This window comes from Papio anubis, chromosome 17 (genome assembly GCF_008728515.1).
Source record: "Papio anubis isolate 15944 chromosome 17, Panubis1.0, whole genome shotgun sequence".
NCBI lineage: Eukaryota > Metazoa > Chordata > Mammalia > Primates > Cercopithecidae > Papio > Papio anubis.
Window position 1 is genome coordinate 22876157 of NC_044992.1, and position 26478 is coordinate 22902634.

Here is a 26478-nt window from a genome sequence, read left to right on the forward strand (position 1 = left end):
GCTTGAGCCCAGCAGTTCAAGTTTACAGTGAGCTATGATCACACCACTGCATTTTAGCCTAGAAGACAGAGCAAGATCCTGTCTCTAAATAAATAAATAAATAAATAAAAGAGATTAGGACGCAGATACCACCCAGAGGAAAGACCATGTGAAAACAGAGGGAGAGGACAGCCTTCTACAGGCCAAGAAGGTCAGCCTCAGAAGAAATCAACCCTTTCCAACACATTGGTATTTGACTTTCAGCCTGCAACTCTATGAGAAAATAAATATTTGTTATTTAAGCGATCAGTCTGTTTAAATGGCTTATACTTGTTATGGTAGCCCTAACTATTTTTAGGAGAATCAATTTCTTTGCCTTTTCTGGCATCTAATGGCTGTCTGCATTCTTCGGCTCATGGCCCCCTTCTTCTATCTTCAATATCGGTAAAGGTGGATTGAGTTCTTCTCCTATCGCATCAATCTGACTTCCTTTCCTGGGTTCCTCTTCCACTTTTTTTTCTTTTTGTTTTTTTAACTTTTAAGTTCCCGGGTACGTGTGCAGGTTTGTTATATGAATAAACTCATGTCACAGGGGTTTGCTTTACAGATTATTTCATCATCCAGGTATTAAGCCTAGGACTCATTAGTTATTTTTCCTGATCCCCTCCTTTGCACCCTCCACTCTCTGGTAGGCCCTGGTGTCTGTGTTCCTCTCTATGTGTCCATGTGTTCTCATCATTTAGCTTCCACTTATAAGAACATGTGTTATTTGGTTGTCTGTTCTTATGTTAGTTTACTAAGGGTAATAGCATCCAGCTCCATCCATGTTCCTGCAAATGACATGATCTTGTTTTTTTTCTTTTTATGGCTTCATAGTATTTCGTGGTGTATATGTACCACATTTTCTTTATCCAGTCTATCACTGATGGGCATTTAGGTTGATTCCACATCTTTCCTGTTGAAAATAGGGCTGCAATGAAAATATACATGCATATGTCATTATGATGGAATGATTTATATTCCTTTGCGTATATATCCAGTAATGGGATTGCTGGGTCGAATGGTAGCTCTGTTTTTTTGTTTTTGTTTTTGTTTTTGAGACAGAGTTTCGCTTTTGTTTTCTAGGCTCAAGTGCAACGGCGCGACCTTGGCTCACTGTAACCTTCACCTCCTGAGTTCAAGCGATTCTCCTGCCTCAACCTCCTGAGTAGCTGGGATTATAGGCGCCCACCACCAAGCCCATCTAATTTTTTGTATTTTGAGTAGAGACAGGGTTTCACCATGTTGACCGGGCTGGTTTTGAACTCCTGACCTCAGGTGATCCACTGGCCTTGGCCTCTCAAAATGCTGGGATTATAGGCGTGAGCCACCCTGCTGGCAGTTCTGTTTTTAGCTCTTTGAGGAATTGCCACACTACTTTCCACAATGGTTGAACTAATTTACACTCCCACTAACAGTGTATAAGCATTACATTTTCTCCACAATCTCCTCAGCATTTGTTATTTCTTGACTTTTTAATAATAGCCATTCTGACTGCTGTGAGATGGTTATCTCGCTACGGTTTTGATTTGCATTTCTCTAATGATCAGTGATCATTGAGCTTTTTTTCATATGATTGTTGGCAACATGTACGTCTTCTTTTGAAACATGTCTCTTCATGTCCTTTGCTCACTTTTTTTTTTTGAGACAGAGTCTCACTCTATCAGCCAGGATGGAGCCCAGTGGCGCAGTCTCAGCTCACTGCAACCTCTGCATCCTGGGTTCAAGCAATTCTCTTGCTTCAGCCACCGTGATTACAGGAGCGTGCCACCATGCCCAGCTAATTTTTGTATTTTTAGTACGGACAGGGTTTCGCCATGTTGGCCAGGCTGGTCAGGAACTACTGACCTCAAGTGATCCACTCGCCTTGGCCTCCCACAGTGCTGGGATTACAGCTGTGAGCTACTGTGCTCAGTCTCCTTTGACCACTTTTTTTCTTTTTTTTTTTTGAGATAGAGTCTTGCTCTGTCCCCCAGGCTGGAGTGCAGTGGCAGGATCTCAGCTCACTGCAACATCTGCCTCCCAGGTTCAAGCAATTCTCGTGCTTCAGCCTCCCGAATAGCTGGGATTATAGGCGTGTGACATGATGCCCAGCTAATTTTTGTATTTTTAGTAGAGACAGGTTTCACCATGCTGGCCAGACCACTCTTGAATTCCTGGCCTCAAGTGATCCTCCCGCCTCAGCCTCCCAAAGTGCTGGGATTACAGGTGTGAGCCACCGTGTCTGGCCCTTTGGCCCACTTTTAAATGGAGTTTTTTGTTTTTTTTCTTGTATATTTGTTTAAGTTCCTTATAGATGCTGGATATCAGACCTTTGTCAGATGCATAGTTTGTAAACATTTTTTCCCATTCTACAGGTTGTCTGTTCACTCTGTTGATAGTTTCTTTTGCTGTGCAGAAGCTCTTTAGTTTAATTAGAGTCAACTTTTGCTTCTTCACAATTGCTTTTGGCATCTGTCATAAAATCTTTGCCTGTTCCGATGTCCAGAATGGTACTGCCTATGTTGTCTTCCAAGGTTTTTATAGTTTTGGGTGTCCCTCTTCTACTTTAACAGCCTTTGTGACTGATTATGTTGCATCCTGCCCTGATAATCCAGGGTAATCTTCCTATTTTAAAGTTATACATGATTAGCAACCTTAATTCCTCCTTTACTATGTTAACATATTTACAGGTTCACAGCTGATTAGAATGAGGACTCTACTGGGGGCCATTATTCTGCCCACCACCATAATCTTCTTCTTCTTTTTTTTCTTGAGACAGTCTCTCTGTGCTGTCCAGGCTAGAGTGCAGTGGCACGATCTCGGCTCACTGCAACCTCTGACTGCCGGGTTCAAGCGATTCTCCCGCCTTAACCTCCCAAGTAGCTGGAACTACAGGCGCCTGCCACCATGCTCGGCTTTGTATTTTTAGTAGAGACAAGGTTTCGCTATGTTGGCCAGGCTGGTCTTGAAATCTTGACCTCATGATCCGCCTGCCTGGGCCTCCCAAAGTGCTATAGGCATGAGCCAGCGTGCCAGGCCCATAATCTTCTTCTTTGAAAGCTTTACTGGGGGGAAACAATTGTTTTCTAGAATCCAATATTTACACCAATAAACTGGGAAGCAAAAAGTTAATTAAGTGCAATGGGAAATACAACACTATAGTTATATACTTTGCACATAAAGAGGATTGTAAAACTTAATATCAGCCACAGAAGGTTTGAAATAGCTTTTTCTGGAGAGGTGATGATTTGGATTTAACCCACTCATAGTATTTTACATAGGCTTTTTTTGTGATAAATGGTACAGATTTGCAAATTGTCTAGTATTAGGGGTACAATCTGTGGTTACTGAATTTAACTGAGTCAATATGAAAACTTAAATGAGAATAAATTGAGTGGTTCCTTCTTCTAGGCATCCACAGTTCCCTGTGCACACATTTTCTAACTCTTAACTCACTACTGTAATTATTGCTATACAGGTTCTTTATTCCCCTCTGGACTATGAGCTTCTCAACTTACATTGCCAGGGCCTGGCACAAGGTAAACATTCAATAAATGTTCAATGAATAAGTGACTTAGTATTAGTTGTTGCGATTCTTCCTTGATGCTATAAAAATAACATAAAGTGAAGACAAGTTATAATCTTTGTATATAGGTATAATTAAGAGACCAACAGTCTTCACTCCCCTGAACACATGATATTTGTTCCTTAATTAGTAATGGTAGTAACAGCTCCTACTGGAAGAACCAATTGTTACATGAAACACTGCCTCCCTTGGGCTCCAGATCAACATGGAAGCTTTAAGCCAAAAGAGCATCTTCATTTCTCAGAGCCTCTTAGCAGCTTGGCCTGTCAGTGCCTAAGAGAGTCAAGATACTCATGCCACATTACTCCGTAACTCTGGCCTGCAGTTAGCCTATTTCATTTGCAAAGGTATTGCTGCTCTTCACTCATTGCACGTAACATACAACTGTGTTATGGTAAGCATCATAGGCTTGTTTCTCCACTCACTGTGCCCTTCAGAAGGAACACATCTCTCAGTCCGAATCTCACCCATCCTTCAAAGCACCAGTCAAATCCCAGAATTTCAGGAGGCTTCAAAATGATGACTTCAGTCCCACTAAAGTAGGAGCTCCCTTCTGAACCTTCCTTGGGTAGGCAGGGGTTGGCAAACTATAGCCTGTGGGCCAAATGTGTCCCATGGCCTGTTTTTATATGGCCAGCAAGCTAAGAATGGCTTTTGCATTTTAAAAAGTTTTTTTTTTCTTTTCTTTTTTTTTTTTTAAAAAAAAAGGACAAAGAATGTGCAACAGAGACTGTATGTGGCTTTTGACATCTTTAGGTGAGGCCTGAAATATTTAATAACTGGCCCTTAACAAAAAAAAAAAAAAAAAAGATTTTCAATTCCTGGTCTAGAGCACACAATTCAGCCTAATGACAAATTGCCCAGAACTGTTCTCTAATCTGTGGATAGTCTTGTCTTCCTGTGGCAGTTTCTGTTGTCTACCCAACAGTCATCTCTAACCTCTTTTACCTACCAGTCCCAGTACTCAGGCTGACAATGCCTTTTCAGCTTAGCCTCCCTGAAGCCCAGAACAGTCATATATCCTAATCCTGGTCTCCAAGGCTTAAGGGCAAGTCTGCTGTGGGCTTGTGGGAAAAGTTTTCCACCTTGACAAAGGAGATTTGAGAAAACAGATTGCCCTTCCTATGCCTTTGGATGCAGTTATGCAGATCTGATATCTAGAGCTGTGACAGCCATTTTGTGACCTCAAAAAGAGAGGCCCAAGGACAAAAGGAAGTAAGTTGAAGATGGTAGAGCAGACAGACAGAACTCAGAACCTTGACAACTGCATTAATCACTGTATCAAGTCTATAACTGCCTTGCTCCTGGCCTTCTCATCTTAAAAATTATACCACTTTTAATGTGGTGTTCTGGTACTTTCAAAAGAAAGAATCCTAAATCTATAAGTAGATTTTGTGTGCTTGGAGAATAAGGCCCACATCTTCTATGTCTGCACTTCTATAGTATGCACAGGGGTGTAATTGTTGGAATCCAATTATTTTATGAGTAATTACTTTGGATAAAATTTATCACCCTTAAACTTTGAAAAGATTCTTGAGTGTACAAAAGCAACTGAGGAGGCCAGCTTCTATGAAAGTAACTTTGATGGACAGGTACCATAAGTAAAGCATTTCAGATTTCTTATCTCATTCAATACTAGGCTGGGCGCAGTGGCTCACGCCTGTAACCCCTGCACTTTGGGAGGCGGAGTTGGGTGGATCACCTGAGGTCAGGAGTTCGAGACCACCCTGGCCACCATGATGAAACCCCATCTCTACTAAAAATGCAAAAAGTTAGCTGGGTGTGATGGCGGGCACCTGTAATCCCAGCTACTCAGGAGGCTGAGGCAGGAGAATTGCTTGAACCCAGGAGGCAGAGGTTGCAGTGAGCCGAGACTGTGCCACTGCACTCCAGCTTGGGCAACAAGAGTAAAACTCCATCTCAATCAATCAATCAATCAATAAAATACTAAAACAACCCAGTAAGGTTACACACTCCAAATTCATATGAATGAAGTCTAAGTGGCAGGGTAGATATAGAGATTTTAATTCAGGCTCTTATAGATATACTCATACTTTTTCACAGTATCTCTCCTTGTCCTTCTAAGTCTTCTATTGCAACTAACAGTGATAAGATTTAAACATTTTGCTTATCATTCTTTGAATGTTCACTTGATCACATCTCAGATCCCATACAAATGCCACATTACTTGCAGCTGCAAATTCACACCCTCACACAGAGATAATCTGAATATTTACTTAAAAAAAAACAACAGGCCGGGCGCGGTGGCTCAAGCCTGTAATCCCAGCACTTTGGGAGGCCGAGACGGGCGGATCACAAGGTCAGGAGATCGAGACCATCCTGGCTAACACGGTGAAACCCCGTCTCTACTAAAAAATACAAAAAACTAGCCGGGCGCAGTGGCGGGCGCCTGTAGTCCCAGCTACTCGGGAGGCTGAGGCAGGAGAATGGCGTGAACCCGGGAGGCGGAGCTTGCAGTGAGCTGAGATCCGGCCACTGCACTCCAGCCTGGGCGGCAGAGCGAGACTCCGTCTCAAAAAAAAAAAAAAAAAAACAACAACAATAAACCCTGTCCTCTCCTTGAGGTAGTTTTGTTTGTTTGTTTGTGTTTGTATTTTTTCCCTTCTCTTTTTCTAATATAATCAGCTTTCCTAAAAGGGCATGTTTCTGAAATGAGAGAAAAAAATCCTCTAAGCAGTGATTCTCAGTGTGGTCTCCAGACCAGCAGAATCACCTGACAACTTGCTAGAAATGCAAATTCTTGGGCCCCACCCCGATCTACCAAATAAAAATCTGGTGTAGCACCCAGAAATGTGTTTTTCACAAGCCCTCCAGGTAATTCAGATATAAATTAAAGTTTCAGAACCACTGGTCCAAAGCATTTGCTTCTGTATATAGCACTTAAATCACTGCATTAAAACTAGAATGGTGGAATCCTATCATTCCTATGAAAATAGGCAGTGGGTCTCCAACTTCCAATGACTTCTCCAGGCACTGAAGAAACAGTTTCTCTACAACTAAGTTGAAATAAGAGATAAACGTCTTCTCTATTATACATACTTGACTCAGATACAAAAACAGACTTAATATTCTAAAATGGTAAGTCTACAATTAAAATAAGTATGAAGTAATTTCTGCAACTTAAGATTAATACAGTACCACAATTAAATCACTGCTGCTGTGTGGAAAGATAACATTTATTTTAACATTAGAGCTTGGAGGTAAGAAAAAGAATCAGCAGTTTAAACTCAATTTGGAAATTAGAGATCCCCAGTAGGAAAGCTTTACAACCCAGTTTCCTGTCCAGTCTGTAAAATAAACAGGGAGGACTTGGGATTCAACCTCTCCCTGGCAGATAATTTGCTGAGAGTAAACATGCACTGTATCATTTGTCAGGGCTCTAAGGAACTTCTAACCCTAGTTTAAAGAAGAATCATGGATACCAAGAGGAAATCAGAAATACTCTAAAAAATCATTCCTTGAAAGGGAAGAAGACTTTGCTGACCTTAATTCCTATCACAGATTTCACTGAACCCAAATGGGGTTTGGTTTCATAATTTAACCTATGAAAGACAGAGATAGTTGAAGCTGAAGAGAAAATAGCAATGGGACCTGGAACAAAGTCTAATTGTGATTAATTAAAAATTAGTGTCTTCTAAAGACTACTAGAAGATGAAGAACAATAAATTTACAAATATCAGAAATAAGGGAGCAGGCCGAACGTGGAGGCTCACGCCTGTTATCTCAGCACTTTGGGAGGCTGAGGCGGGCGGATCACCTGAGGTCAGGAGTTCCAGACCAGCCTGGTCAACATGGTGAAACCCTGTTTCCACTAAAAATACAAAAAATTAGCCAGGCATGGTGGCGGGCACCTTGTAGTCCCAGCTACTCAGGAGGCTGAGGCAGGAGAATCACTTGAACTCAGGAGGCGGAGGCTTCAGTGAGCCTAGATCGTGCCACTGTACTCCAGCCTAGGTGGCAGAGTGAAACTCCATCTCAAAAAAAAAAAAAAGAAAAGAAATAAGGAAACAAAGGAGACTATGCTGGAAGAATGTGAAACCAGTTTAGAAAAATCAATTAATTGGAAATAGTACAAAGATCATTTAGAAATTTATATGTAGATATTGAATTATGTTTTCTCAGAGAAACATTCCTAACCAATGCTTAGATTCCTAAACTAGCAACTGATACCAAAACTACCAAAAGCAAAGTGAGGTTATCTCCAGTGAGATGCAAAAGCAGTCGTTCATATGTACAGGTTATTCGGTTTACATAGAAGGCTGCTACTTGTATTTGATCAACACCTATATAGTGTAAAATGCACACTAAGTTAGGTACTATGACAGATTCTGAGAAGTAATCATCCACAAAAAAGAACAAGTTAATAAACAAGTTTATAAAGACAGGGAAAAGCCAAGGAGCCAGTGGTAGATGTTCACTCCTGTCAGAAAACCCATGAAAAGAACAATGAGAAAAAAAATGGCAACAGCATCTCAGAACTTCTAGACCTAGAATATCAGGACACAAAAAAGAGTTTTGTGAGTTTAGAGTTATGTGTCTAGTTGCCAATTAAATGGCCAAGGAGAATTGAAATGTAATTCATAGAGAGGCTGGTTTGTCTCTCCTTAGGCAAACCAAGTATTATATTATTTTCCATTTTTAGTTAGGCTTCTGCTATTAACAAGTTAGCTGCCTATTTCCCTCCTGTTCTGTGTAGGAGTTTTATTTATTTTATTTTTATTTTTAGAGACAGGGTCTCGCTCTGTTGCCTAGGCTGGAGTGCAGTGGCGCCATATTGGCTCACTGCAAACTACATCACCAGGGCTCATACGATCCTTCCACCTCAGTCTCCTGAGTAGCTAAAACTACAGGCCATGTGCCACTATGCCCAGCTAATTTTTTGATTTTTTTTTTTTTTTGCAGAAATGGGGTCTCCCTGTTGCCCAGGCTGATTTCAAACTCTTCGGCTCAAATGATCTTCCTGCCCCATCCCAGAGTGCTGGGATTATAGGCATGAGCCAACGTATCTAGCCCTGTGTAGGAGTTTTTAAAAGATCAGTCCTGTCAACTTCATGAGGTAACAGTAGGCTGGCAAAACAAGGAGATACTGCAAGGTTAATTCTGTGTATACTGAAAGCACGTAGTTCTTTTGACCTCCATTCACTTGTAAATCACCTTACATATTATTTTTACAGTTTTTAAAACTGTAGCATTCTAGTTATTTATTTCCCTCCTCAGACCAATATATGAGAGCTATCTGTGATTTAAATACAACCATCAACTTCCCCCAGCCCCAGCCACACAAACACTTAACAAAAAAAATCTGTGTAGCTTGATTTGGGACCTGGGCTATGAAAGTATATTAGGTTTTAGAGATGCTAAGGTGTGTATCATGTAATATGATCACTGCATGTGTGCAAAGAGGTGGAGTTCTGCTATTTCCTTACAGAATGAAGGTTTGAAGAGCAAAAGGCAGCTATTTTAGAGAAACTAAGGAACTTCAGAAAGGCATTTGAAGAAAAGAAAACACTGAGTAAGAAAGGAGAGAAAAGCATCCCTTGAACATTTGTCTGGGGATGTATGCCAGGAAAGAAAGACAAGTTCAGAAAGATCGCTGTTACTTAGACTACCAAGGTAGGTGTCAGATGATTGTGAAAAGAGCCTATTTCCTCGCTAGTAAAGAGCTCTATTCCTTCTTTAATAAATAAGAGCTGAAAGATTTAGCTCTAGTATTAGAAGAGGAACTTAGATTGATATCAAGGAAGGCTAGAGATATCTAAAATTAAGATCTACCAGGCTGAACTGGGGGTAAAGTGAGTGATGGTCTTGTATTTGTAATTAATTTCCTATATAGCATTCTGACCACAAGATGTCCTCACACTGTAGCAAGGTCATTTTTGTATTCTAACTGATTAAGTGCACTATGATGAGAGAAGCTGCCTAGAAGGAACTAAGTGAAAGCTTGTAAACCTCAGGTATAATCTTTCAGAGATTCATTCCCTATTCTTTGGAGAAACAGTTATGCCAATGATTAAAACTATCTGAGAAGAATATCACCAGAATAACTCTCTAGGGCTCTTCTTCCCTGATCTAAACCCTTGACATGTACTAAAAACTCAGTCAATTTTGGGTACAGCGGAGGTAGTACCTACCCCTCAAGATCCTTAAATCCATAAAATTGTTAAAGATGAGAGAAGCCCAATTTTGTCCTAGTCTGCCTTTCTTCTCGGTCACTCACATTTCAGTAGCCAACACCATAGTGAGGTTGCCAAGCGCCTTGGGAACCGTAATGGAGGCAGAAGACAAGGTACTCACATAAAATTTAGTTCCAGCTGGGTGCGGTGGCTCATGCCTGTAATTCTAGCACTTTGGGAGGCCGAGAAGGGCAGATTGCCTGAACTCAGGAGTTTGAAAGGAGCCTGGGCAACAAGGTGAAACCCCATCTCTACTAAAATACAAAAAATTAGCTGGGTGTGGCAGTGTGCGCCTGTAGTCCCAACTTCTTGGGAGGCTGAGGCAGGAGAATTGCTTGAACCTGGGAGGAAGAGGTTGCAGTGTGCCGAGATCGCGCCACTGTGTTCCAGCCTGGGCAACAGAGCAAGACTCCATCTCAAAAAAAAAATATTCAGTTCCCACCAGAGAATACTTGGAAGAAGCTCTGTCACATATTGGTCATGGGCCTGCAGAATCCTCCCCATTCCCCTGGATGGGGAGAAAAACAGGCAGACTTTTCAGTCCCTCTCATCCAGCATCATGGAAAATAACCTAGAAAAGTGGGACTTTATGGAATGCTAATAGAGGTAGCTCAGAGCTGATTACAGGTTGAGCAATGTCAGGAAATAAGCAAAGGGATAAGAGTAGAAATGTTTCAAAAAATTCTAGCCACAAAATAGCAATGCCCCAGAGCCAGAGAACAGAGGAGTGAGAGCGTCTAAAGAGAGATGTTTCTCAAAGAAATGAACATTTCTCTAAACTAGTTTCCATCTTAGGAAAAGGATTTTGGAGATGAATTCAGAAATTGCTTCAAGGAACAGATTCCAGAGAGATGGTCAATACAAGGGGTCTTACCTACTAAACCATAATTGGGAGGTGTCATGAGAACCACTGGGGTGAGAAATTCCCAAAAGCTAAAGGGGGATCTTAGTAATCTAGGGGCTTCAGTGATCAAGGAATGCCTCCTACTATCAAGAGTGTTGGCTGCCCGAAATTCAAACCAACCAGACCTTAAAGAGCAGCTTGCTGGTGATTCGAAGCTCATGTTTGAAGTAGGGCTTCAGAGATAGCCACAAGGCTGTCCCCTTGTAGTATCCCTTGCCTGGGATGCTTTGTGTCTTTATGGAGGCCAAAGAGAAACACCTTGGGTCCTTAAGCTTTAGGCCAAAGGGAAGATTCAGGACAAGAATTTAGCCCTAAGTAACAAAAGCAAGAGACTAGAGACTCAAAATAGGAGAGCATCAAGGAAGAGATGAAAGATCAGGGAACTGCCAAGTCACAGGAAAGAATTAACCCTACCCAGGGCAAGAGATTAATAGAGACCCTTGTGAATAAGACCCCCTGATTATCGCCAAAGAAAAGAGTTCCTCTGAAAAGAAAATTGCAGGAAAGAATAAGCTGCTTTTGACAACGTTTTTTTCTCAGAAACAAGACGAAGCGCAGGAAGGTCGCCTGCAGAAATCAAAGTCTGTGTCGATCTCTGCACAGAATGCAGGCCCAGTTGAAACCAGAACTCTCTTCACAGGCAGTAGGAACAGATACTAAAGCATAGGTGTTTATGACAGTCATTGGCCTGATCCTAGAAAAAAACCTGGAGCTTAGGCATGGACTTCTTGCATGGGATACTGGTCAGTACTATTTTTTTTTCGGGTTTGGTTTTAGGATAGGACCTTGGGTCCCATCCTAGCTTTATGTCTATTAAAAATAAAACTATTTCTTTCGGGCCTGCAATTCTAGGAATTGATTATAATTATGTTAAATGACATTTTCCCAATGTTACTCATTGCAGCATTTATTATAATAACGATATCCTGGAGACTGGTTAAATACATTATGGTATATCTCTATAATGGAATACTATCTGAAATAAATAAAAACAAGGAAGTTTTAGATGTACTAATATGGAAATATTTCTAAGGCAGAGTAGGTAAAAAAAAAAAAGCAAAATATGCAATATTGTATACAGTATGTCATCATTAGTGTAAAAAAGAAGAATATGTATGTGTGTGCTTGCATGTCTATGCATAGCGCTTCTACAAAGAGACAAAGAAAACTATTAATATTGTTTGTGAAGAGGAGAACTGGATGGCCAGGGTATGAAAGCAGAGTATGACTTCACTATATACCCTTTATGAAGTTTTGACTTTTGAACTTTGTAAATGTATTACCTAGTTTAAAAAATTAAACAAAAAATAAATCTTAAAATCAAATAATAACAAAAGGACTTCTTTAGCCTTTTAGCAGTAAGCAAGTCCTAGAAAAAGCCAGATTTGATTAAACTCTGACATGTGAGTGAGGACACTGACAAGTGTGTCACACAGGCATCTACTACTGGGGTCTATGTGAACTTGTTTGGAGATCTTGAATACTCATAAATCTAAAATCTGTACATGAAATCATTCAGATACTGATTTAGCAAATTTCTAATGAACTGCCATGCCTTCATTGTCTATTTGATAAAAATAAGAGTTTTATCTTAGAGTTTTTCTCTTTATAATCTGTAACTTCTACCTCAATACAAAACAAACAGGCTTTCTTTTAGATGGATATGATACGATTGAAGTCTGCACACCCCAAAGGTCAGAATGGAATCTTTCATGAGTAAACTCTAATTGTAGACAAAGACTCTTCTATATCTGACAACATCATACAGGGCCAACTGAAGCAGTACTAAGACTTTCTGAAGTTGTTATATTCCCTTAAGCATTTCTAAAACTTTTCACATGAGAAAGTACGGAAGGAAAATATGGTATTTTTGGAATGAAACTCTGGCTAACAGGGTTATGGGGCATCTGAGAAGTCACGGGATAGGTCTAACTTTCTCAGAGGGGAGGCTGCAATTGTTTTTTTTTTTTTCCTTCATTTCCAACATCTGCTCTTAAAATTAGTTCTGCACAAATGTTTGCAGATGCAGAGCAGCTGGTAGTCTTGCCTGCATTTTGCCCATTCGTGGATTGTAAGGAAGTCACTGAAGCAGGGCTATTGAATTTTCCATTTGTGTTCCAATGTTTTCAGAGAACTGGCAAATTTATGTTCTGGAACGTTGGACTTAGAATGTTAACATCCTACTGAATACTGGTTAGAGCTTGAGATATTCATAGCAGAATTGAAAGTTTACATCTAATCTCTCAAGGCAACAAGATTTGAAAATATACTCTCTTGCAGCCATTTGTAGGCAATTCCTTTTTGTGTCAGTGTGGAATAAAGATATACTGTTCTATTTATATTAGTGCTTTCTGAATCATTTGATTTTTAAAATAAATGAGAAAAATAAACATGCCCTACTCAATTAATCAAAAATGCAAAATAAAATAAGCTCTACTTTCATCTTTCAGACTGGCAAAGGTAAGAGACTATAAATGTTTCCAAACCTGGGAAAAGTGAAAGAGGAACTCTCACATACTAATGTCTGGGAATGTAAAATGGTAAAATTTTTCTGAAAGTAATATGACATTGTGTCAAAAATCTTAAAGATGTTCATTACCTAATAGTTGATTACAGAATTTAAAGAAATAGAGAGATGTATAAATATACAAAAAATATTCCCTATTTTTTTTTCTTATATTACATATATCAGCTCAAATGTTCAACAACAGGTGAATAATTACATTGTAGCATACTGAAATGAGTTACTGTCCTTAGTACAACATAGGGAACTCTTATTTCAGCCAAATCCTTTAATAAGCCTGATTGATTTTGTTAAATGGAAAAACACTGATGGAAAGCAGTGGTCTATTAGACATTATGATTGCTCTTTGTTTTTCAAAGTTATTAAAGGGTTAAATTATTTCTTTTGAATTATGCACAGGTTTGTTTTTAAACTAACTTCAGTTCTAATTCTTGAAAATGGAGAGTTTACAGCTTTCAATTTGTTTTAGAATCTTATGGAATTGGTGACTATTATTATTATTACCCAGTGGCCATAACAGCACAGTATAACATCAACAGGAACTCTTGACTCCCATTCAAGAATCAAAATACAACAGTAATATTAAAAAGAGTGTATATCCCTATTCCTAGAGACGACATTAAGAAAGAAAGAAATCTCCCTCCCTCCCAAAAGAGAATAATGATATTTACAAAAGGTTAAGTGGCTACAGGAACAATAACTAAAGAAGGCATAGAAGTCCTAGCATGGTGGCTTACACCTATAATCCCAGCATTTTGGGAGGCCGAGGTGGGAAGAAAGTTTCAGGCCAGAAGTTTGAGACCAGCCTGAGCAACACAGCAAGACTCCCATCTCTATAAAAATAAAAAATAAAAATTAAAGGCAGAGGAGCTAGTGGTCTCGTAACAAGGTGATATGGAGTACAGAAGAAGGAGGGTTTATAGGTGGATATTCCTGGTAGCGTAAAAAGTATTTTTGGGGCTGGGTGGGGTGGCTCACGCCTGTAATTCCAGCACTTTGGGAGGCAAGACAGGTGGATAGCTTGAGTCCAAGAGTTCAAGACCAGCCTGGGCAGCATGGTGAAACCCCGTCTCTACTAAAAACACAAACATTAGCTGGGCGTGGTGCTGCATGCCTTTAATCCCAGCTACTCAGGAGGCTGAGGCATGAGAATCACTTGAACCCAGGAGGCAAAGGTTGCGGTGAGCCAAGATCATACCACTGCACTCCAGCCTAGGCAACAGAGTGAAACCTGGTCTCAAAAAAAGAAAAAAAAAAGTATTTTTTGGTACAGTAAGGTGAAAGTAATAGAACTCTGAAGTGCTTCATGTTAGAAAGAACAATTTTTAAAATTAACTTTGCTAAGTTTTAGAGCTACGGAGTTAACGAGGCAAGCAAGCTAACCTGCAAGCAAAACAAAATATCCATAGTTACTTATGGGTTACCTAAAAAGCCAAGAGAAATGGAATTGGGTAGGATTGGTTTTAATATGACTTTTTAAATAAAAAATCTTTAAGATGTACATCTAACTGAAAAATCTCCAAAGAGGCCAGGCGCAGTGGCTCACACCTGTAATCCCAGCCCTTTGGGAGTCTGAGGCAGGCGGATTCCATGAGGTCAGGACTTCGAGACCAGTCTGGCCAACATGACGAAACCCCATCTCTACTAAAAATACAAAGACTAGCCGGGTGTGGTGGCGCACGCCTATAATCCTAGCTGCTCAGGAGGCTGAGGCAGGAGAATCACTTGAACCCGGGAGGTGGAGGTTGTAATGAGCTGAGCTTGCGTCACTGCACTCCAGCTTGAGAGACAGAGCCAGACTACGTCTCAAAAACAAAAACAAAAAAACTCCAAAAAAATACATGGAACAAACATATGGAGAAAAGAAATATAAAAAACAAAGCCACAAATCCAGAAGAAAGGTTCAGCTGTAGCATCATCACCTACCAAGGCAAACATCAATCAACTTTTACTATTGGTATAGGACATAGGACCTGAATAGAGCAAATTTAAATTAATTGGAAATCCCCATCTAAGGGAAAGTTTCCTTCCATTTTCCATTCTGTTTTTAGAAGAGGTTATAGACAAGAACAGAAATTGCTATCACTGACTGACTGACTTAAACAAGCTTCTAGGGAAAGTTCTTGGCACATGAGATATTTGGTCAAGGTTCCTCCCTTTCTACATTTGTTTTCCCTTAAGAGGGAAGTGTTCAAAATAATATTTGGTTTCCAGAAAAGTTTATTAATAGGCTAAAGAAAGATATTTTATTAAAAGGGGTTTTCAGGCTGGGTGCAGCGGCTCATGCCTGTAAACGCAGCACTTCAGGAGGCTGAGGCAGGTGGATCGGACGGGCTCAGGAGTTTGAGACAAGCCTGGGCAACATGGCAAAACCCCATCTCTACAGAAAATACAAAAATTAACTGAGCATGGTGGTGCGTGCCTGTAGTCTCAGCTACTCAGGAGGCCAAAGTGGGAGGATAGCTTGAGCCTGGGAGGTAGAGGTTGCAGTTAGCCAGGATTGTGCTACTGCACTCCAGCCTGGGTGACAGAGCAAGACTGTCTCAAAAAAATGGGGAGGGAGTGGGTGGGTTTCAGATTAACACGTTTAACTTACAAAATAAATTTGGTTTTATAAATAAATATTTTTATATGGTTGGGCTTTGTGTCCCCACCCAAATCTCATCTTGAATTGTACTCCCTATAACCCCCATAAGGGAGAGAGCAGGTGGACTTAATTGAATCATGGGGGCAGTTACCTCCATGCTGTTCTCATGATAGTGAGTTCTCATGAGATCTGATGGTTTTATAAGGGGCTCTTCCCCATTTTGCTTGGCACGTCTCCTTCCTGTCACCTTGTAAAGAAGATGCCTTGCTTCCCCTTTGCCTGCCACCATGATTGTAAGTTTCCTGAGGCCTCCCCAGCCATGCTGAATTGCGAGTTGATTAAACCTCTTTATAAATTACCTAGTCTTGGGAATGACCTTATAGCAGCATGAGAACAGACTAATACTTTAATTATTTACAAATAAATAATTAAATTGCCTTTATGAGTTGTGAAAAGAACATGGAGATGCAGAATTCTCTGTGATTGTCAGATAACATCTAACTCAGTCAGAAAATTAAATTAATTATAATGCTGCAGATTTTCAAAAGATTGGGCTGGTCCTGAGCCCTCTTTTCTCTCTCTATAACTTTCCCCCAAGTGATCCCATTAGTCCCAGGACTTTAAATATCAGCTATTTGCTGGTGACTCCCAAATGTACAGATGCTCCTCAACTTATGAGGCTAAGTTCCGATACAGTCAAAAAAATCATAAAGTCATAAAATCATTAAGCCAAACCATGGTAAGTTGGAGACTGTCTGTATATCACTCTCTCTAAACGCTGAACTCATATATTCAACTATGTGCCATCTCCACTGAGAGTCTCACAGGCATCTGAAACTTATCATGTCAGAACTATACTCCCCATTTCAACTTCCATTCTCTCCCCATAAGCCTGCCCAGGACTAGTATTTCTTATCTCAGAAAGCAATGCAAACACACACCTCAGTTGCTCTAATCAGAAATCTAAAGTGACCCTTGACCCTTTGCCTCAAGCCTCCTGTCCAGCTTATCAGCAAGCCCTGCAAGTTCTATATGCAAAATATATCTTAACTTTATATAACTCTTGTCATCTCCGAGTATCACCTGTTATCTGCAATTGCCTCCCTACTGGCCTCCTCCTTCTTTCCACCCTTATCTCCTATAGTCTCTTCTCCACACAGCATCCAAAAATATCTTTTGAAAGCACAAACGTGGTCACTCCCATGTTGAAAACCTTTCAGTTGTATTTCCATAGTTCTTGGGGAAAAAAAATCAAAACTTCTTACTATAGTCTGTAAAGCCTCGCATGATGTCATCCTTGCCTACTTCTCCATAGTTTCCTCATTCAGCCCCACTACATTATGATCCAGCCACATTTCCCTCCCTTCAACCTCCTCAAACATGCCAAACTCTCTCCCACCTTGGGGCTTTGAATATGCCTTTTGTTTAAACAGCTCTTTTCCTTTTACCCTATGGCTGGCTCCTACTTACTCTTCAAACTTCACTCGGTATAACTCCATCATGAAGGCCTTGCCTAACATCCAATCTATGTACTGCTCCCTAGTTATTTCAGTCATAGAATTATCATGATTTGTAATTACAAATTTGTACACATGCTTATAATGAAAACTATAAATCACTGATGAAAAAAATTGAAGAGGACACCAAAAAAAAAAAAAAAAAAAAAAGGAAAGATATTCCATGTTCATGGATTGGAGGAATCAATACTGTGAAAATGTTCATAGTACATACACAAAGCAATCTACAGATTCAATGCAATTTCTATCAAAATACCAATGATATTCACAGAAATAGGAAAAACAACCCTAAAATTTATATGGAACCGTAAAGACCCAGAATAGCCAAAGCTAGCCTAAGAAAAAAAAAAAAAAAGGAGGAATCACATTACCTGACCTCAAATTATGCTACAAAGGAATAGTAACCGAAACAGCAGGCTACTGCCATGAAAACAGACACCTAGACCAATGGAACAGAACAGAGAATCCAGAAAGAAATCCACACATCTATAGTGAACTCATTTTTGGGAAAGGTGTCAAGGACAAAATTGGATTATTAGATGTTTTCTCCTATAGAGTTGTTTGGAGCTCCTTATGTGTTGTAGTTATTGATCCCTTGTCAGATGGGTAGTTTGCATATATTTTCTTCCATTTTGTGGGTTGTCTCTTCACTTTGTTAATTGTTTTCTTTGCTGTGCAAAAGCTTTTTACCTTGATGTGATCCCATCTGTCCATTTTTGCTTAGGTTGCCTGTGAGTTAAACCTCAAGAACATACATTGGGGAAAAGACAGTCTCTTCAAAAAGTGTGCTGAAAAACTGAATATCCATATGCAGAAGAATAAAACTAGACTTCTATCTCTCACCACATAAAAAAAATCAAACATAGATGGATTAAATAATTGAATCTAAGACCTCACACTATGAAACCACTACAAGAAAACATTGGGGGAACTCTCCAGGACATTGGACTGGGCAAAGATTTCTTGAGTAATACCCCACAAGTACAGGCAACCCAAGTAAAAATGGACAAATGGGATCACATCAAGGTAAAAAACTTCTGCACAGCAAAGAAAACAATCAACAAAGTGAAGAGACAAGCTACAAAATGGAAGAAAATACATGTAAACTACCCATCTGACGAGGGATTAATAACTAGAACACATAAGGAGCTCCAAACAACTCTACAGGAAAAAAAGTCTAATAATCCAATTAAAAAATGGGCAAAAGACTTGACAGACATTTCTCAAAAGAAGACATACAAATGGCAAACAGGCACGTGAAAAGGTACTCAGCGTCACTGATCATCAGAGAAAAGCAAATCAAAACTACAATGAGATATCATCTCAGCCCAGATAAAATGGCTTTTATCCAAAAGACAGACAATAATGCATGCTGGTGAGGATGTGGAAAAAAGGGAACCCTTGTAAACTGCTGATGGGAATGTAAATTAATACAACCACTATAGAGAATAGTTTGGAGGTTCCTCAAAAAACTAAAAATAGAGCTACCATATGATCCAGCAATCCCACTGCTCAGTAGATACCCAAAAGAAAAGAAATCAGTATATCAAAGAGGTATCTGTACTCCTATGTTTATTGCGGCACTATCTACAATAGCCAAGATCTGGAAGCAACCTAAGTGTCTATCAACAGATGAATGGATAAAGAAAATGTGGCCCTTATATACAATGGAGTACTATTCAGTCATTTAAAAAATGAGATTCTGTCATTTGCAACAACATGGATGAAACCGGAGGTCATTACTTTAAGCGAAATAAGCCAGGCACAGAAAGACAAACATCTTGTATTCTCATTTATTTATGGATCTAAAAATCAAAACAACTGAACTCATGGAGATAGAGAAGGATGGTTAACAGAGGCTGGGAAGAGTAGCAGAGAGGTGAAGGGGAGGTAGGGATGGTTAATGGGTACAAAAAAAAAAAAAAAACTCAGAATGAATAAGACCTAGTATTTGGCTGAGCAGGGTGGTTCACACCTGTAATCCCAGCACTTTGGCAATTAGGCAGACTGCTTGAGTCCAGGAGTTTAAGACCAGCCTGGGCAACATATTGAGACCCTGTCTTTACAAAACATTAAAAAATTAGCCAGGCATGGTGGCTTATGCCTGTAGTCCCAGCTACTTGGGAGGCTGAGGTGGGAGGATTGCCTGAGTCCAGGAGGTCAAGGCTGCAGTGAGCCAAGATCACGCCACTGCACTCCAGCCTAGGTGACAGAGCAAGACCTTATCTGGAAGAGAGCAAAACAGGGTGACTACAGTCAGTAATAATTGTACATTTTAAAAGAACAAAGAGGCCGGGCACGGTGGCTCATGCCTGTAATTCCAGCACTTTGGGAGGCCAAGGAGGGTGGATCGCCTGAGTTCAGGAGTGCGAGACCAGCCTGACCAACATAGAGAAACCCCATGTCTACTAAAAATACAAAATTATCTGCGTGTGGTGGCACATGCCTGTAATCCCAGCTACTCGGGAGGCTGAGGCAGGAGAATGGCTTGAACCCGGGAGGCGGAGGTTGCAGTGAACCGAAATCGTGCCATTGCACTCCAGCCTGGGTAACAAGAGCGAAACTCCATCTACTGCTACAGATAAAGCAAGCTTCATGAGGAAATTATGCCTGGTTTATTCATCAGTGCATACTTATTGCCTAGCACAGTGTGTGACATATAGTTGATGCTCAAAATATATGTTTAGAATAAATAAATCAATGGATGAAGATTTAAAAAAAACAATTGGAGAAATAGATGGAAGCAAAGATCAAATAAGTATAGACTACAAATCTCCCTTATTACCTTATTCAGCACTCATATTTCTTCTAGATTTCCACTATCGTAGATATTCCATATTAAATAATGAGTTACTAGTCATAGTATTACCATAAGGCACATGCAACAAAAAGAAAATCCAGCTGTGTCCTACTAAATATACTATGCTATGATTGTAATAAGCAAATTAATGGTATAATATGAAACTCAAGATCTCAATTGTTTAATTTTCTGAGCTATATAAAAAATGGATAGGCAGAGAAACAAGCTCAAAGCAGCAAGTGAATAACAGAAAAAGTCTGGTTCAAGATTCATTGATATTCTGAAGTCAATCACAGGAAAACTTAACAAATACAGTACTGTGTTATTTGTCACAGTTATACAAACTGCACAAATTGGTGGCTAAATTATATGACTTCCCCCCACATCTCTTTTCTGTACTTTTTATTTTTTAAAATGTGTCCAGAAGTATATGGTTTTAAAATTCCATGGTAAAAAGTCCAAGAGCTGAAATATCATGACCATATTTTCCAAACAAAAAAATCAGAATGTTGACCTATTTTAAACTAAGAATACTGAAAATCCGTAATATAGTTTAAGTATTATCATTTCCATATTACAGATATACACGGACTCAGCCATGTTATCTATCCAAGATGACTGATAAGTATAAGAGGCAGAATCAGTATTTAAACAGGTTTTTCTTATTCAGAGGCTCATGCTGTTTCCGCTTCTCTACAGTGCTTTCTGTTTTTTTTTTTTTAAATAAACTTTATTTTTTAGAGAAGTTTTAGGTTCACAGCAAAATTGAACAGAAGGTGGACAGATTTCCTATATAGCCCCTGCCTCCACACATGCATATAGCCTCACCCATTATCAACATCTCCTATCAAAGTGGTACATTTGTTACAATTGATGTGCTGCTCATTTTCTCATTCATTCCAATATGAACTGAATGCCTACTAGGTGTTATTGTGAACAAATGGATATTAGAAAGAAAATACAACTCTTCCCTAAAGTTAATAAATACTCCCCAAATCAAACAAAACCTAACCTGAGAGAGAACAGACCACCTGAAACAAAGAAGATCAACTGTCTTTTTCTTTGCGAAGTCTGCTCTAACAGCATGTGACATCCATTTGAGGCTTCCAGTCGGTCAGAAAATCATCAAAACAAGATGCAGTGTTTCCAAATCCCAGTCAAAGCTCATGAAAATTAAGCTGGGGAAAGCATTGCCACAAATTTAATGTTGTGCATACTAAATTTTGACACCTAAAGATGTAAGAGACTAGAATGTTAAAAAGATAAAAGATGTTTTCAAAAATTTGTTATAAAATATTTTGCTCATAAGACTCAAAAATAAGAGCAAACCAATTGCAAAGACAACTCCATATACTATATACACATGCTGCTAGGATGAAGAGCCTTCTAGTCATTCATTCGATTATCCATCCATCCATCCATCCATCCATTATCCATTTAGCTAGCTGGCCATCAAACATCATTGAGTGCCTACTACATGTTGGGCACTCTACTGAACAGTATACAGGATAGAGTGCAGTGACACAATCACAGCTCACTGCAGGCTAGACCCTCCAGGCTCAAGTGATTCACCTCAGTCTGTCGTGTAGCTAGGGCTACAGGCACGCACCACCACGCCCAGCTAATTTTTCTACTTTTTGTAGAGATGAAATATGTTGCCGATGCTGGTCTCAGGCTATGTTGCCTAGGCTGGTCTCGAAATCCTGCACTCCAGCAACTCAACTGCCTCGGCCTGGGATTACAGGCATGAGCCAACACACCGGGCCCATTTCTTCTTTAAACCAGAGGTTGAAAACTGGAAGCTTACAGGAAGAATACTCCCTGTAGAACTGTTCTGTATAACTTTCATGGTATGTATTTTTAATTAATCTGATTTTTAGACAAGAGATATACAGAGACTCCAACAATTCCCTAAGTCTTATATAGGCCCAATTCATATATTCATGCTCCCCGCCTGGCTTTGGCAAGCAAATGAATTCTGACTCTTGCTTTACACTGTGCTGCCTTCTCCAATAGTACAGGCTGAATTAGTTAAGAAACTTACTTCCCTTCCATCCCAATTCTCAAAGGCAAAGGTTTTTTCTTCTCCCTAAGAACACTACCTCATATTTGAGTAATACTTTCATAAAAATAACATTTTTTGTGTAGGACATTTTATAAAGATACAAAGATAAATGAATTTGCTCATGGTTACAAAGCCAACTAGGGCTAGACCTGGGGATTCCTGGCTCAGTTCCGGGGTCTTTTTATTAATATTAAGCCTTGAGCCCAAAGGACCAAACAGTATATCCCATAACAATTCATTTATGGCTCAATTCTTTCTTTCCAGAAAAATATTTATATCAAACTAAAATGAACATACTGAATTCTGAATAACATCTTTCATAGGTATAAGGAAATCTAAAAGATACGGAGTAGTATCTATGTGCCCATTATATATTCTAAATTGTGATTAATGTCTTCAAATACAAACATGTTAACCAATTATCACAAATGAAATGTAAGAATAACAAAGTGACTAAAGACTTTTTAAAGAACTAAAGATTAGAAACTAGAATTTGATACACTGCCAGCATCTGTACATGTGACGTATTGAAGATTTCCCAAACCTCAGTTATAGTAGCTATAAAATAAGTTTGTGATCAGTTGGCCACCAAAGAATAGTAGGATAGTTTTTCAGTGAAAAGTAGAAATAAATATCCTTATATTAAATGCAGTTAGGGAATTGTGAACAATCTGTAGTGCCTATTTTCCTTCCTTCCTTCCTTCCTTCCTTCCTTCCTTCCTTCCTTCCTTCCTTCCTTCCTTCCTTCCTTCCTTCCTCCCTTCCTCCCTCCCTCCCTCCCTCCCTCCCTTCCTTTTTCTTCCTCTTTTTCTTTTCTTTCTTTCTTTTTCTCTCTCTCTCTCTTTCTTTGTCTCTTTGTTTTTCCCAAGACAGAGTCTTGCTCTGTCACCCAGGCTGGAGTGCAGTGGCACAATCTTGGCTCACTGCAACCTCTGCCTCCCAGGTTCAAGCAATTCTCCTGCCTCAGCCTCTCGAGTAGCTAGGATTATAGGCGCCTGCCACCGCACCCACGTAATTTTTGTATTTTTAGTAGAGATGGGGGTTTCACCATGTTGGCCAGGCTGGTCTCGAACTCCTGACCTCGTGATCTGCCCGCCTTAGCCTCCCACAGCGCTGGGATTACAGGTGTGAGCCACTGCACCCAGCCCACTACCACACCTGGCCCTACTTTATTAATAAAATGAAATCATTATGAAAAGTACACTGGGGAGATGAAATCAGAACTTGAAAATTTCCCCAAAACTTTAAAATGAACTCAAACTTTACAGGCTTCAATGAGAAAAACAAACAAACAAACATCTCCAAACATTTCAATTGAGGAAAAAACTGCATTATTTGCTTCTTAAGATGTACAGGAAGTCATTTGGTTACAGAACTCAATGGCTGAAAGCTTCAGGGAGATACAAAGATTGATACATAGCTGTCCTATTATACAATGCCAGTCTTAACTTCTTCTAAAATGAGAATGTAATTTTTAATATTTGGAAAATGATGTCTGGAGCATACTCACTGCTATTACTGATGGAAGTGTAAACTAATACAACTTTTCTAGAAAGCAATTTGGCACACTTATCAAAAACCTTTCAAAAGTTCACAGCTTTTTCTCTAGTAAATCCCTTTTGATGTGCACATTTCTTTCTCCCACTATCATCACCATCAAAAGAATCCAACAAATTTGAAATCATCAAGGATTTATAACTGGCCTTAAGATAGTAGCCTGGACTTTTCCCTGCACCTCACTATATACTCAAGGTAGCATTCTATTCTCACATGGAGCTTCACAATACATGCTTTTAAATAAAGATGCTGGCCAGGCGCAGTGGCTCACTCCTGTAATCCCAGCACTTTGGGAGGCCGAGGCAGGTGGATCACAAGGTCAGGAGTTTGAGACCAGCCTGGTCAAAATGGTGAAACCTCGTCTCTACTAAAACTACAAAAATTAGCTGGGCGCAGTGGCGGGCACCTCTAATCCCAGCTACTCAGGAGACTCAGGCAGGAGGATCGCTTGAACCCGCGAGGTGGAGGTTGCAGTGAGCTGAGATCACACCACTGCACTCTAGCCTGGGCAACAGAGCAAAACTCCATCTCAAAAATAATAAATAAATAAATAAATAAATAAATAAATAAATACAAATAAAATAAAATAAACATGCTCCCAGCTGGAAGTCTACCAAGTTATCGTCAAAGACAATTTTTTTCCTTTCAAAAATTTTTTTGTAGAGACAGGGTGTCACTATGTTACTCAGGCTGGTTTTGAACTCCTGAGCTCAAGCGATCCTCTCGCCTCAGCCTCTCAAACTGCTGTTATTAAAGGCATGAGCCACCATGCCCAGTCCAATTTTTTTCTTAATGGCCAAACCGTATTCTTATGCCTAGGAATCCTTTTGTGGTTCATAAGCATGATGACTGGGTTTTTATGCTTTTGTGTGAGATGTGCCTCCTTTAAACCTTGTTTCAATATCAGCACATTAACTGTCTGATGTGAAAAGAAATAAAATAGAAAAGAAAAAAGAAAAAAACACTGTTATGCTTAGTGAAAAGTTGAATTCTGGTATGGTAAAAGGCACCTATTAAAAACTGGTATTAATTTTTAGAGTTAGTAAGTTCAAAGAATTTAAACTCTGAATAATGAGTACATTTTATATTTTGGGCTATATCTTTGTAATTCACACATCTTCCAAATCCTATGTTAGGTGTCATTTTATTGAGGGCCCACTATGTGCTTAACAGCTGTAAAAAGAAGAAAGAATTTTAAAAGACACAGAAGACACATTATCCTTTCTGAAGAAAGGTTTTTGCTAATCTCTATAGTAGTCAGGGCAACAGATTAGTCTTAACTAAATTACATGACATACTGTAATATCCAAATATAAGTTATACTGTATATAAATATAAATTTTTATCTATGCAAGACAAATTGATAAAACTGCACATTGGATACACTTTATAAATTCTCCTGGAGTAAAGAATGGGAATGTCATCCTGTATAGTAAGGTTAAATTATAACAGGAAATAGATATTTAAGTCACAGAGGATGAGTTAATTCTCTTCCTGGCCAGCCTAACTTCTCCTTTTCCAGACTAACTCCTTATTTAGTGTTTTAGACCAGTCCCCTGAGGCCTGTTCCTATCAATGATCTCCTGTCTCACTTTTATCTTCTATCTCTTTCCCACTGCCATTACTTTGGTTCATTTCCTTTAGCACAGAAACATTTTCAAGACTACTGCATACTTTAAAAACAAGAAAAATATTTGACCTTGCATTCCTCCATCTAGATATAATCCTTTTTCTCCTTCTATTCATGAGAACTCTTATGAAAATGAATACTCTATTGTCACTGTTTCTTTACATATATATGTGTGTGTGTATATATATGTGTGTGTGTGTGTATATATATATACTTAGAGAGAGAGAGAGAGAGGTTCTTACTATGTTGCCCAGGCTGGTCTCGAACTCCTGGGCTCAAGCAATCCTCCCGCCTTGGTTTCCAAAAGTGCTGGGATTACAGGTGTGAGCCACTACACCTGGCTTATATTCACTATTTCTGTTTGATCAATTTTTCTTCAACCTGCCTCAATCAGGCTTCTCTGTCCCACCTCTCCACTGAAACAACTCTAGCCAAAGTCACAGGTGGCTTCCACACTACCAACTCATAACACCTTTCTTTGTATTATCGAATTTCTCAGTTGCATTTGACAGAATTGGACCACTGATTTTTTCCTAAAACTTTTGGCACACTATTTTCTACTGGTCTTCCACAAATTGCTTTCTGATTGCTCCTTTCAGTCTGTCAAATTCTCCTTTTCTCCTTTTACCCCTTACATATGGGGGCTTTCAGGGTTCTGTCCTTGGCATCTGTCTCCATGGGCATTCCTTCAGTGATGTCATCTCTCTCACAGCTTCAAGAGACTACAAACATTACTTTAGGATATTTTCATCACTGGTCTTCTTGGATATCTTACTGCCTAACTGGAACATGTTTGCTAACATATTCCACAGGATTACGTACCTCAGCTGGTCCACAACTGAACTCATCTTCCCACCAAAGCTTTACTTCTTGTATTTTTGTTAATATCATCTGCCATCTACTCAGCCCAACCAAGCTCAAAGTCTTCAAGAGTTAACCAGTCTTCTATCTTTATTTCACCTCATAATCCATCATCAGGCCTCTACCACTTTACTTTTTATATATTTCTCTAATCTATCTCATCCTGTCTATCCCAACCACAGTTGCCTCAGTTTCAGCCTATGTTAGTTCTAGGACTTGGCAACTGAAACAATCCACTCTAAATTGTAACTCT

General features: G+C 39.5%; 1 protein-coding gene and 1 non-coding gene across 5 annotated transcripts in view; one reads left to right on the forward strand and one right to left on the reverse strand.

The window, feature by feature from the left end:
- The window catches only part of SSH2 (slingshot protein phosphatase 2), a 303694-nt gene that overhangs the window by 234436 nt on the left and 42780 nt on the right, over positions 1–26478 (reverse strand). The window lies entirely within an intron of this gene.
- On the forward strand, positions 24556–24659 carry LOC116271159. Its single transcript, XR_004179595.1, has one exon. It is a non-coding gene; the product is annotated as a small nucleolar RNA U13 (small nucleolar RNA).